Genomic DNA, 14,482 nt, shown 5'->3' on the forward strand with positions numbered 1-14,482 from the left:
TCATCAATTCTATTTCTTCTCTCCCTCGGGTCCATCATCTCTTTCTTTCTTCCCTTCCTCCCCTCTGTCCATCATTTATCTTTCTTTTTTCCCTTCCTGCCCTTGTGGTCCAACATCTCTTATCATTTATCGTTTTTTTTAAACTTCCCATACATCCTCTTTCTTCCCTCTTCTCCACCGTTGGGTCCATCAATTTTATTTCTTCCCTGCCTTTTTTCCCTCCCTCCCCTTAATCTCATCTCCTGGTCCATCATTTCTCTTTTTATGCTTCCCTGCCCTTGTGGTCCAACATCTTTTGTCATTTGTTGTTTTTTAAAACTTGCAATATTTCCTCTCCCCTTCCCTTCACCCTTGGGTCCATCAGTTTTATTTCTTCTTGTTTTTAACTAGTCTAGTCTTTTTACCACCACCCCAAATTATTATGTACCAGCCACCCACAATTTGGAGTGAAAAAAGACTAGGAAGGCCACGTTTGAGAAAATCAATTTTTATTACTTAAACAATACAGATACAATCTATGATTTTCTCAATGGGAGAACGGAACTACTGCACAAAAGTGTTCGCCGCCCTCGCTTCTCCAAACTAATACTCTGATCAAGCTGCTTATATACTAAAATTGACAAGCTAACAATTCATTTACATCTGCAAGTTATTTTCCATTTTTACTGGGTACTTTCCACAGAGGTCCATACAGTTCTCCTTTTCCCAGGATCTATTTCCCTTATGTTATTCCCCTTAGGTTGTTAAACCACGTTATCTTGTTTATGAGGTTTTTATGTCTTCTCCTTTCTCTGAAATGCCTGTACCCTTTTGGTACTTCTCTTTTCCCAGAACAAAGGGTGTCTTTAGCATCTCATAAGTTTCTAAAATCACACAGGCTAGTTAACTGTTTATTCTTTTAGGCCCTGGTCTTAAGGCTCATGGTTGTGCCCATAGCCTACATTCTCTCCCTCGGGTCCATCATCTCTCTCTTTTTTCCCTCCCTCTCTCCCCTCTGTCCATCATTTATCTCTTTCTTCCCTCCTTTCCCTGCCCTTATGGTCCCAACATTTTCTCCTCTATATTCCCTCCCTACCTCCCTCTTCTTCACCTGAGTCCATCATTTATCCATCTTCTCTCCCTTCCTCTTCCCCATCCATCATTCCTCTCTCTGTTTTCCTTCCTCCCCTTAAACTCCTCCCCTCTTGGTCCATCATTTCTCTTTCTTCCCTCCCTTCCTCCTGCCCTTGTATTCCAGTATCTCTTCCTGTCTCTTCCTTCCCTCCTCTCCACCCTCAGGTTGTTAAATTATATTTTTTCTTCCATCCCTCCTTTCCACCCTTGGGTACATCAATTCTCTCTCTTTCTTCTTCTGTCCCTCTCCTTTTGGGTCCATCATTTCTCATTTTCTTCCCTTTCCCTCAAACCCCAGGATTTATCATCTCTCCCACCACTCTTCCCCCTTCCACACCCCTCCCCACTCAGTTTACCTTATTCTGTGTATCCCAGGATGTCCCCAGCAGCGGTAGTACTTGACAGGTGCTGCTTGCGGCCTGCTCAGTGCTTCTCTTCTGCCCCAACCCGGCCCAAGTGGTCAGCCCACCTCTGATGGAAGTATTCCCATAAATCATCTAAAACAAAAGTTAAGCCTCAGCAAACCACATTCATTTGTGTGCCATTTTTTGTGTAGGCATAAAATGAGAAAATCCCTTTAGTATACCTGAGCCTCTGTGTCTTTTCTGAGCTCAGAGCCTGGCATCATGGTATGTGATGCTTATCCACATACACTGTGGGTTAAAATAGCAAAATTATTGCTGCTTTGTGTCTGCTGTTTCCACTGACTGAGCACTTGGGAAATGCAAAGATATAAGGGGGAAAATGTTGATGGCTTCTGACATTTATGGAAAAATTATCAATGAAAAAAGTCAATATTTATTTAAAGACTTAGCTAAAGGGCAAGGCAAGCGGGGAAACTTCTTTGTGTTTTCTTGGCCTGTTACTGTTTTCTAGACTTTTATTATTGTATCAAAAAACACAGTTAATGCAAAGTTAAATGAAAAAGGAAAATGCATCAACCTGTTTTTGCTCAAATTTTTGTCTTCCAGCAAAAGTAGTATCTTAAACACTAAAAATAGACACTGCTCTGTGTCTTAGAGATTTACATAAGAGGGGCTTGCCATGTCCCAGTGTATCACAGGTAGAGCCACTGCTGATGTTCTGCTGTATTATTAAACAGCACTAATTAATACTCATTTAAACGTTAAAAAATTATTGCACAAAAATTGTTTATACTTGCCTGAGGCAGACAATATGCCACTATGGCCATTGTTTTAGAAACATATCCACATGGAAATACAGTACAGTCTCAATTATCTGACCTTAGCTAATCAGACCATCCAACATATCCTACACACCCCCCGGTGACATCATCACATTTACCGGTGACATCATCACATTTATTTCTATTACAAATCTTTGTTTTAGAACAGTTTTGGAAAATCAGGAACTTTATACTTTTGTTTATGCATTGTTTGAGGGGTTTATGCAGTGTTTTCCATATTAACTGACTTTTCACTTATCCGACAACAGGTCAGTCCCATTTATGTCAGATAATCAAGACTACTGTAGTGGCATTTGCGCATATATGCCATACTTGCGTGTAAATATCAATTTTAGAAAAGCTATATGGATATTCAGAACACAAAGAGATTTCAAGAGGCCATAGTTAGGGCAGTATTCAAATTTACTCATGTATATCCCATTTTACTGAGAGAAAACCCAGGTATGGAGGGAAATTTCCATATTGAGATTTACATCTGCTGAAAGGCATGTGTAGGTTTTAGAAAAGTGCTCCTTTAGGCCAGGAATTTACACGAGGGTTTAAGAAAGTTATTCACCTCAAAACTGAGACCAAGTTTCCTTATGAAGTGTTTCCAGTGGTTTCTGGCCCACCCACAAGAGGCTTTTACAGAGGAGGCCCAGGTGGGCTTTATTTACGTTTTCCATTGTAACTGTCTTGACCCACTAGTTTTGGGTGCCCTCTCCTGTTCCAAGGATTCCTACGTTTGTGGCCTCAAGCCATATTTGAAAGCCTCCTGCTTCCAAGGCTCCAGTTTCTGGTATCTCGGTTATAGTTTCAAGAGTTCACGTACTCCAGATTCCTGCTTCATAGATTCTAGCCTTGGCTGTTCCTGTTTCCGAACCATGGACCTCAACTCCAGAAACTCCAGTTTCCATGGTTCCAAACCTAGCCTGAAAGGATCCTGCATTCAATCTAGCTTCTGTGATCTCAAGACTGACTGAAAATACTTTGGTACCAGAGATTTCAAGTATGCTCTTTTTTTGTCAAACTGGTACTTAGTGGTAATAACACTACAGTGCCACTAGGGGTCATAGCTGTCGTTATGAACCTGGACAGTAACAGGATTGGGCATGAAAGGTGATTGCTCCTGCTCCAACACTATTTTAGAAATATATTCATGTGTAAATAAGTGCATTTGCATGCGTAGGTCACATGCATGTGTAAAAACCAATTTCAGAAAGCCTCTATTTATCCACAGATATCCACAACACAGAGAGATTTCAAGAAGGTGTGGTTTGCACAGAATTAAAATTTACATGCATATTCCCCATTTTATAAAGGGAATATGGGTGTAAGGGGAAAAATTCACCTATTGGGATTTACACCTATTCAAAAGCAGTGTTGGTCAAAGTATTAGATCAAAGTACTTAAGTAAAAGTAAATTTAATGTATACTTTAATATTTAAGTAAAAGTAAAATTATAGTGAAGAATGCATTAAAAAATTTACTTAAGTGAAAGTAAGAAAGTTATTGTATATTTATCTCAACAGCATTTTTGCTCTGAAACTCAATCCACTTTGCTTTCAGTAAAACTAAATTTTGAAAATGACTGTCACTTATATGACTGTGCTTGTGAGTCATTAATGCTGTATAGCTAAAAAGGACTTCAACAACTGCACTAGCAGGAATTATTGTTCGGTCTGGTAAAAAGTACCTTCAAATCAGGCCAGGTTGCAGTATTACTGATGTCTTCTTACTGAGTCTGCAGGTATTGATCAAGGAAATCTCTTTCTGAAACACTTGACTTCCATATAGCAAAAAATACTTTATCATCGTTATTGTCATTGTCATCTGCATTAGAAGTAGTGCTGTTTAATTCATCATTTGCATCTTCGTTTTCATCATCATACTGTCCAATTACCGAGAATGCTTTTACAAAGTTGGAATCATTGTCTGTTGTTATAACAATTTTCCGTCTGATGGCAAACTCTGAATATCTTTGAGAACTGATATAAGCATATCAAATGTGTGAGATCCCTTCAGTCTTAAGGCCAGACAAACAGACTTCCTCTAAAGACTCTATCAATCCAGGGTATAGTCACCACAATGTAAAATTTTCCATGGGATGACCGGCAGTCTGTTGTGATAGAGACATATGTCTTTTCTCCAAGAATTGCTACCAGCTTCAGCTTCATCTCAATTTCACAGTGACCCAACTTCTCACTATTCTGTTTGGCTAGAGACCAGTATATCAAAGAAAAGCACAAGGAGCCTTCAAAATTGGGACACCATTTCTTTATTCGTACACCTTGATCATCGATTTCTTCCTAAATGACCTGATATGGGCCGTGTGTCGGCACACAGTGCTGGCGTCAGGGGTCAGTCAATGGAATGGTGATTTCTGGGAAGAAGCTAAGGCTTTCTTCTGTGGTGGTGATGAAGATAGATGATTGTCTTGAATAAACAAACAGCGTTCCTTCCACATCAGTCTTCTCCCATTCGCTCGCTTTGTGGCTAAAGTTATAAAAGGTCACCTGACTCGCTACATCCACAATGCTATTACTATATGGGTCGTGCTTCTGCAAAGCTGCCAAGCTAATATCTAAACCTTTCCCTGTGAGGCCGAATAAAGAAATTGTGTCCTGATTTTGAAGGCTCCTGGTGTTTTTTTTTTTTATATTTGGACTTGTTCTGTACTTTTTACCCTTTCTGTGCTGTTTTTTGGCTGGAGACCAGTAACCAGTTCAAGAAACACAGGAAACTCCACTGTTTTTATAGGCTATATTCAGTGAACAGCAAAATTTAAGATGAGCTGATCCACTGTTTTGCAGTAGCAAAATCCCATTCCCAGTCTGGTGTTTCATTTGATTTACTGAGAAACTGTGATTTACATCTCGCTTCCTATGGGTATATCTAGCATTAGCGCATGCTAAAAAGGTTGCACGCCTACAGCATGGCTTAGTAAACAGGGCCCTTAGTTACTATACAACACTTCTCAAAAGTACATACAGAGTTTTAAAAAGTGCTTTTTTTGGCCATCCCTTTAAAGGAGGGACTAAGGAGTTATCTCCTTAAATCCCCATTGTTTATTTCCCCCTCTAAAGAGAAAATTAAAAAAAAAAGATTGTAGACTATAGTTAATGAGCATCAGTCTCTTGTAGGTTGCAAAATGGCTGACATACACATGTAAGTGACAGAATACCAACTTACACATGTTTCCTCCTTTGTGATTTTCCACATATATGTGTGTAAAATCCCCCCCACACACACACACACACACTGCATGTGTCACCACGTATACACGCACACCTGCATATATTTTAAAAGAGGCTCTGTTGGAAAATTCTTTCCTAAAATATCATTGGCACTGAGCACATGCTGACCTAGACATCTAAATTCAATGTAAAATGGGACTTTATGGCACAAACAATACCCATGGGAAATGCTGGAAAGATCAGCTGCCTCTTTGGTAGGAAGTTGGGGATGATGGTGTCGCAGGGGATGCTTATAGAGAAAATATGGGCTGTCTTCAAGTATCCAAGTTGTGTTTGAGGGTTGAGGTGTCTTGCCATATGTGTTTTAATTTTGGGAGGGAGGCAGACAGAGGGTGCAGCAACCTCTTAATTAATAGAATTGCCCTGAAATTAAACTATATTAAAAAAAATAAATTGAAAAAATCCTTCACATGATACAGGAAACTAAATAAAACAATTATGTATTCATGCCACTCCTATAATCTGTATACACATGAATTGTGACACCTCTCAATGTCCCTGACACACCTCTTTTTTCTACATATTGTTTTTTCATTCAGAATTTTATATATAATGCTGTTGAATGTTTGGAAAAGAAAAACAACCTTCTACTCAGTGTGCGGCAGCAGCTATGAAAGCATTTTAGGAATTACTAGAAACAAAATGAAGAACAAAACTGAGAATATTATAATGCCTCTATGCTGTGACCATACCTCAAATATTGTTGCAATTTTGGTCATGGCATCTCAAAAAAAGATATAGCACAATTAGAAAAGGTACAGAGAAGGCCGACAAAAGTGAGAAAAGGCTGAAGCGGCTAGCGCTGTTCAGCTTGGAGAAGAGACGGCTGAGGTAAGATATGGTACAAGTCTATAAAATAATGAGTGGAGCGAAACAGGTAGAGGTAAATCGCTTGTCTACTCTTTCCAAAAATACTAGGTCTAGGGGGCACACAATGAAGCTACTTTGTAGTATATTTAAAACAAACCGGAGAAAATATTTCTTCACTCAATGTGTAATTAAACTCTGGAATTCATTGCTAGAGAATTTGCTCAAATCAATTAGCTTAGCAGGGTTTAAAAAGATTTAGACAATCTCCTAAAAGAAAAGTGCATAAGTCATTATTAAGATGGACTTAGGAAAATCCACTGCTTATTTCTATGATAAGCAGCATAAATCTGGGGGGGGGGGGGGGGGGGGGGGGGGGTTGTGTGTGGGGGATCCTTCCAGGTTCTTGTGACCTGGATCGACCACTGTTGGAAACAGGATACTGGGCTTGATGGACCTTCAGTCTGTTCCAGATGACAATGCTTGTGTTCTTATGTTCAAAACCGGCACTAAACATTCTCTCTAGATGGATAAGTAGATATTTGTATGTATATATAGAAAGAGAGTTTTAAAATTATAAATGACCAGATAAGAGAGATTTCAAATGAGTTGTCCAATTAGTAAACATGTGCTACTTTATTAGAGAGACCAGTTTTGGCATTTCCTGTAGATGATTTGCATGGCCTATTACCATCACAGCTGCTTTCCAGGACAATCATGAGGGACCTAATTACCAAACAATGGGCTAACTCTTTCCATTATAACATCATCCTGTCAGATATAATCATCCTTTACGAGTTGTTATATATGTAATTTATATCCAGTCACCCCATGGGAGAGTGGGCATGTGAAGGATGAGCCCTGTAGAATGGTTTTCCTCATTCTCTCATTTGGCAGAAATTATTTCAGCGTTGCTGAGGAGGCTGTTGTTATACCTATATTTGTATAACCTGAGAAGATGGTATACATCCAATATGATTTCTAGTGATTTTAAAATAAACACATCTGCTTCAGAGAAGATATGTAGAAGTCATAAACACTTTTACTGGAAGGCATAAATAGTACTCACAGCTTTACTTCAAGGTTTTTAAATGTTCTTAGAAACCTACAGCTTAACAGAGCACATGTTGTTTGGGGATTCCATAGATACGCTAGAAAGATCTTTTTGTCATGGCAGTCTCTGTAATAAATATGCATTCTTTTATAGTGTCTTTTCTGGTAGAGATTTCTACTGACATTTATAACTTCTCATCAGTATTGGCAAGGGAATTCCCAGAAACTGGAAGACAGCAGGGCTGAGTGGCTGTCATTGAGGATAAAAAGGTGCCAAAAGCAAGGGTCACACTTCCACCTCCATGGCTCCTTCCTTCCACTCCAGTCCAGCTGCTGCAAGTGGGTAAAAGGATGAGGGCATTCTACTGGGAGACATTTGTTTTGAATTTGAAAACGGCTGCTGCATGGCAGTGTATGATTGACTGGGCTCTTCTGGGAGCCGTAGATAGAAAGGAGGGCACTGGGTAGAGAAATATAGAAAATACCAGATAAAGACCATGTGGCCTATCTGGTCTGCTCATCCATGCCATATACTATCCCTTCCTCTCCCTTAGAGATCCTATATATTGGTTTTCTGTTTGCTTGAATTCAGATACAGTCTTTGTCTCCACTCTCTCCATGGGGAGGCCATTCTACAAATTCATCACCCTTAGGTTATTCCTGAGTCTATCCCCTTTCACCTTCAACCTATGCTCCCTCATTGCAGAGCTTCCATTCTGTTGAAAAAGACTCACTTTCGGCGCAGCTATACCATGGAGGCATTTAAATGTATCTATCATATTTCCCTCTCTTGCGTTTCTTCCAAAGTATACATATTATGAGTGAGTGGCGGATGAAGAGAGCAGAATCGCTACCTGAATCAGTCACAACGAGTCAACACCTTCTCCATAGCATATAAATGGACCATTTTGGTCTCCTTTATCTCTACTCTTTCTTTCTTTTTCTCCCCTCTGTTTACTTATCTGTTTAAATATTGTATTTGTATATTCACTGGTTTGACAATAGCCTTTCCAGTCTGTTGTAAGCCACTTTGAGCCTGCATCCTGTGGGTAAAGGTGGGGTATAAATGCAATAAATAAATAAATATTGAGATCTTTAAGCCTTTCTCCATGTGCTTTATGATGAAGACCACTGACCATTTTAGTGTCCACCTTGTGAACTGATTGTATCCAGTTTAACAGGGTGTTGCTCTGTGACTTCAAAGGGTGAACCACTGGATGATAGATAATACGTTGTTGTTGAACTTGATGAAAACAGAAATAGTTACTGATGTAGGATACGAAACTAGCACATGGCCATTAATGGGGGATATAGAGAATGCAACCATGTTACTGCCACACTAAAAGTAGCCACAGTGTGTGTGGTAAACCCACGTGCTGACAGCAGCACCGGACACAATTTAGTGCAGCTTGGTAAAAGGACCCCTTAATGAGGTCTCACCAGAGACTTGTCCAGAGAGGCATTATCCCTTCTTTTTCTTACTGGCCATTTTTCTCTTTGTGCATCCAAGCAACCTTCTAGCTTTTGCCATCACCTTTTCTACTTGTTTGGCCACCTCCATCTAATTCTATAGGCTCTCCCTTATGTTATGTGTATCTGTTCATCCGTTTTAGGATTGTTTAATCTAAATTTCTTCTTTTTTTATTTTCAATTTGTGTTACGTTCCCAGTGGATTTCTCAGAGTAGTGATTGGGCTGTTCACAGTTTTTAACCTATTTTACAGAAGGTCTACTGGCTTTTGTGTATGTATCTATCTGTCCTTCTATCTAGGGTCACACAAACTACAGGTGTATTTCTCTACACAGAAACAGCAAACATTTTATAAAAATGCACATTTGTAAAAAGAGTGGCATCACTCAGCACCATCTATATGCAATAATAATAATAATAATAATAATAATAAATAAATAAATCTCCCTACTGTCTTATTTGTGCTGTCTCTTATGTGTTTGTGTATAGTCCTGTGTATATCTAGTAGTAGTAATAGGAATGGCCATCATTTACATGTGTAAGAGCGATACCCCAGCACATTTCAAGTATGAGACCAGCCTGTTAGAAGAGAGAAACTGGCTAGATCTATGCCAATCTGGATTCAGTCCAAGTTATAGAACTGAGATGCTTCTTGTGTTCCTGTTAGATGATCTTCACAGAGCTTCATGTAAAATATATGTAAAGGTGTAAAGATGTGCAGGAGTGCATGTCCATGCCTCTCTCTGTCCAACAGGTGCAGCAATTTCAAAAGACCGCATGTGGGGAAAAGACACACATGATCCTCTCTCCACTCCACATGCATGCAGGAGCAGCTGTTTGACCTTGCTGCTTCTGCACTCAGAGTTACACCGGTTTCCAGCCAGCCAGCATCTCCTCCCTTCCCCTGCATTCCAACTGCCCTACTCTGCTGACATCTGACCCCACCTTGCCATTAAGATTTCCTAGCAACAACACCCTGCCGAGGTACCCTCTCCCTGCAACATTGACAGCCTCCCCAAGTCTCCTCTGGTAGGTTCCCTAATCCCATCCTCAGCCTTACCCTGGGATACTTGGTTGTAGGGCTGTCTAGTGGTAGCAGGAGTGATGCTACTCTAAAGACCCTCAGTTCATAAATGGCTGCTGTGACCACTTGCAGTAATCTCACAGAATTTCCATCAGGTGTCAGGCCGCTAAATAAAGGCAGCTCTTTAAGATACTGTGGGAATCATCCATATCCCAACCTAGACCTCATGTTTAACTATTCTTTAAAATTTTATTTCAAAAGCTAAATTACAAAATCAACTGAATCAAATTTACAAGCAATATCAATAACAAATTAACAAGAAAAACCCATCAAACCTCTCTAGCTTCAATTAACGTATAATGATCCAAAAGCTCCCACTTCTTTTTCATTTAGGAACCAGAAGGCCTCTTTCCTCTAATATGTTCTCATACTTTGTAAATAAACAGTCTATAAAATAACATATCGATCACTATTATCAGGGCCGGCCCAAGGCAAGATGTTGCCTGAGGTGGAGCTAGGATGCTGCCTCCCCCCCCAGGCTGAGATGCCGCTGCCAAACCCCATGCCGAGATACTGCCCCCCTTCCTACCTCCAGCCCATTTGCGGCGTGTACCTTGGCATGTTCCAAACTCGGCAGCAGTAGCGATTCTCATATGCTGCCCTGCCACCGGCACCCACCTTTTCGCTTTAATGCAGCTGCCTGAGCCTCTGATGAAACAGGAAGTTACATCAGACAGGCGGCTGCAGTAAAGGGAAGAGGCAGGTGCCGGCAGCAGGGCAGCATATGAGAATCACTGCTGCAGCCAGGTTTGGAACGTAATGAGGTAAAACGCCGCAAAGGAGATAATGCCACTCCCTGAGATGCTGCTCCTGAAGAGTGCCACCTGAGGCCCCCACCTCAGATGACCTCTTGGTCAGGCCACCCCTGACTACTATCCTTCCAATGATTTACAATAACTTTTTGTGCCACTGTAACTAAAAAATAAAACACTTTGTAGACTTTGAAATGGCAGCTGAAAGAATTAAGGACTTCCAAATAATAACTTTCAGTGACAAATTAATCTCTATTCCCAAAATAGCTGTTATCCTTTGCCACACATCCTTCCAATAGACTTGCAAATTAGGACACTCATATATCAAATGACTCAAAGTTCCAACTGACCCCTTACAAGACCAGCAAGAGTCACTAGTTTCTTTTCTTCATTTGTTTTGATTTAAGTGGCTTAGACTTCTGAACCCCCCTCTCTGGGTCCTTTCTAAAATAGGCTTATAAGCATGTAAATTTACCAGGGCAGATTTTCAGAGCTGAAGTGCAAGGAATGGTTTGTATATACGTTCTAAAATCACCTCCTATGATGTATGGATTAGTATTGTGCATATATAATTGAGACTATGCATTCCTTCAGATCTAGGACATGTTTGTGCATTGCACATTGTCCTCCTCATTCTATAAACTTGCATACAGAATTTGACGCTAGGGCTAGATTCAATAAATGGCACTCTGCACACAAAAAAAGGAGAAAACCAGCACTTCCACGGGCAAATCAAGCAGAAAACGAAAAGGAGTGGAAATGACCAGAAAGAAAATGTTCCAGGATGACAAATACTGCTACACCTGTGTAGCAGACAGTTGTGACTGCATCTTTGCTACAATTGTGTCTCAGTCAAACCATAATATAGACTGTACTTATTTGTGAATAAAACTTATTTGTCATCCTGAAACATTTTCTGTGTGTTCATTTCCATTCCATTTTGTTTTCTGCTCAAAAATCTGCACCGAAAAAAATCAATGTGCAACACTATTCTATAATGGACACTCAAAGATGAGTGCCCATTATAGAAAAACATTGAATGCCGATTTTGGCACTCAAATTTGGGCAGCAGGACTTACACCTGCTGGAACCAGATGTAATTCTCAGCGCCCAATTTACTACTACTACTTATCATTTCTAAAGCACTACTAGATGTACGCAGCAGTACTGTACACTTGAACATGAAGAGACAGTCCCTGCTCGACAGAGCTTACAGTCTAATTAGGACAGACAAACAGGACAAACGAGAGATAAGGGAATAATAAAGTGAGGATGATAACCAGGGCCGTGCCTAGGGTCTCCGGCGCCCCCCTGCAGTTGGCCTCTCCGGCGCCCCCCCCCCCCCGAAAACGAGCGCTACACTACCCGCGCTCTTCTCCCCAGATCCTTTTTTTTGTTTTTGTTTAAATTTACCTCTCCGGCGCGTGGCAGCGTTAGTGAGAAGGAGGCGGCGCTCCCCCGCCCCGACGTGTCTTGACTTCGCTGTGTCCCGCCTTCTTCTGATGTCAGAAATGACGTCAGAAGAAGGCGGAACCGAGCGAAGGAAAGACACGTCGGGGCGGCCGGGGGAGCGCCGCCTCCTTCTCACTTACGCTGCCGCGCGCCGGAGAGGTAAATTTAAACAAAAACAAAAAAAAGGATCTGGGGAGAAGAGAGCGAGGTAAGCATGGTGCGGCAGGGCGCCCCCCAGAGGATGGCGCCCTCCTGCCATGCTTACCTCGCTTACCGCATCGGCACGGCCCTGATGATAACATAAGGGTTCTGAACAAGTGAATAAGGGTTAGGAGTTAAAAAGCAGCATCAAAAAGGTGGGCTTTTAGCTTAGATTTGAAGACGGCCAGAGATGGAGCTTGACGTACTGGCCCAGGAAGTCTATTCCAGGCATATGGTGCAGCAAGATAAAAGAAACGGAGTCTGGAGTTAGCAGTGGAGGAGAAGGGTGCAGATAAGAGAGATTTACCCAGTGAACGGAGTTCCCGGGAGGAATGTAGGGAGAGATGAGAGTGGAGAGGTACTGAGGAGCTGCAGAGTGAATGCACTTATAGGTCAATAAGAGGAGTTTGAACTGTATGCGGAAATGGATAGGAAGCCAGTGAAGAGACTTGAGGAGAGGGCTAATATGAGCATAACAACACTGGTGGAATATTAGTCGTGCAGCAGAATTTTGAACAGATTGAAGAGGAGAGAGATGGCTAAGTGGGAGACCTGTGAGAATCAAGTTGCAATAGTCTAAATGAGAGGTGATAAGAGTGTGGATGAGGGTTCTGGTAGTAATTTAGGCGCACATCCCCAGTATGCAGTAACTGCATGCAGATTCTAGGACTATCCCTGACCCGCCCATGCTCCTCCCATGGTCATTCCCCCTTTTGGGTTGCAAGCTGTAGAATTTGGGCATTAGGATTGTGTCTTAAGAAAAGATTCAGGAATTACAAAATAATGATTTAAAAAAAAAAACAACCCACAACTTTGTTGTATCTTATGAAATGCTTGCTCGATTAACTCAGAGGTGGTGCTGCAAAGCACAATTCCCCCCTGTGCTGGAGGCAGGCACTTTAAAGCAATCAACTGGCAAAATATGTCACTGTATGGTAATCCAGCCATGTGTTCCCCCTTTTCAAGTCAGGTTTTCTCATTTATTAGTCAGTATAGGAAGGAGATACCAAGGCAAAATTTGTTGAAGCTCTTTGGGGAGAAGCTTATGTAATTACAAATTCCTAAAGCCTGATTTAAAGGTCTTCTGTATAACAAAGGCTCATAATACAAATCTGAAAAGGCAAATATGATTTAAAGTTATGTATCTGTAGAGAGAAGAAGGGTGAAGCTGGAGGGTAATATCTCGATGTTGTTCCTGTAATAGCTTGTTAGAAAACAAATGGCATACAAGTGATTAACTTGAAAGTAGAAAATCTGTGTAAACCTTTTATGCTTATTTTCCAGTCATGTTTCCCTATATAGGGGCCCTTTTAAAGAGCCGTATAAGCGCCTACACATGCCCAACGTGCTCCAATTCCGAGTTACCGCATGGCCCTTGCGGTAATTTCATTTTTGGTGTGCATCTGCTACACATGTCTGAAAAATATTTATTATTTTCTGGCGCGCATCAGCTACATGCATCAAGTGGCATTTGACGCCCGTATACCATTACCGCCTAGTTACCGTGTGAGACCTTACCACTAGGTCAATGGCTTGCGGTAAGGTCTCAGACCCAAAATGAACACGGGGCAATTTTCATTTTACCGCACGTCCATTTTCGACAAAAATTTTAAAAAAGGCATTTTTTGTAGGTGCACTGAAAAGTAATTCTGTGTGCACCCAAAACACGTGTCTACACTACCACAGGCCATTTTTCAGCGCACCTTAGTAAAAGGACTCCCTAATTTGTTTGTGGTGCTCCAAAAATCTCTACCATAGGTTATACATATGTTTCAAATATATATTCTTATCTGCTTCTTAGAGCTGTGCCATTCTGTGCCATTGATTTCACATGATCATGCAAAGAGAAGTGGCTGTAAGTTGAAGCTGCACACAGAGATAAGGCGCAGGTGGTGATGTGCTGTGTGTGTGTTTTGTTTTTTGTTTTCTTTTTTAACCATAATGGTGACCTAAGACTCCATCTCCACTTGGCTTCATAGAACAGAGGACTGCTGAAGAACTGTGAATGTAATCCCCTGGGGTCTGAAAGCGGCTGCTGAGAGAAAGAGCTTCCCAGGTGTGCTTGTTTGGGTAGCTGGTCATTAAAGATATCCAGCTGTACCACTAA

General features: G+C 41.1%; 1 protein-coding gene across 1 annotated transcript in view; it reads left to right on the forward strand.

The window, feature by feature from the left end:
* ADGRL3 (adhesion G protein-coupled receptor L3) overlaps positions 1 to 14,482 on the forward strand; it is a 1,077,673-nt gene that overhangs the window by 609,664 nt on the left and 453,527 nt on the right.

Source organism: Microcaecilia unicolor, chromosome 2 (assembly GCF_901765095.1).
Source record: "Microcaecilia unicolor chromosome 2, aMicUni1.1, whole genome shotgun sequence".
Taxonomy (NCBI): Eukaryota; Metazoa; Chordata; class Amphibia; order Gymnophiona; family Siphonopidae; genus Microcaecilia; species Microcaecilia unicolor.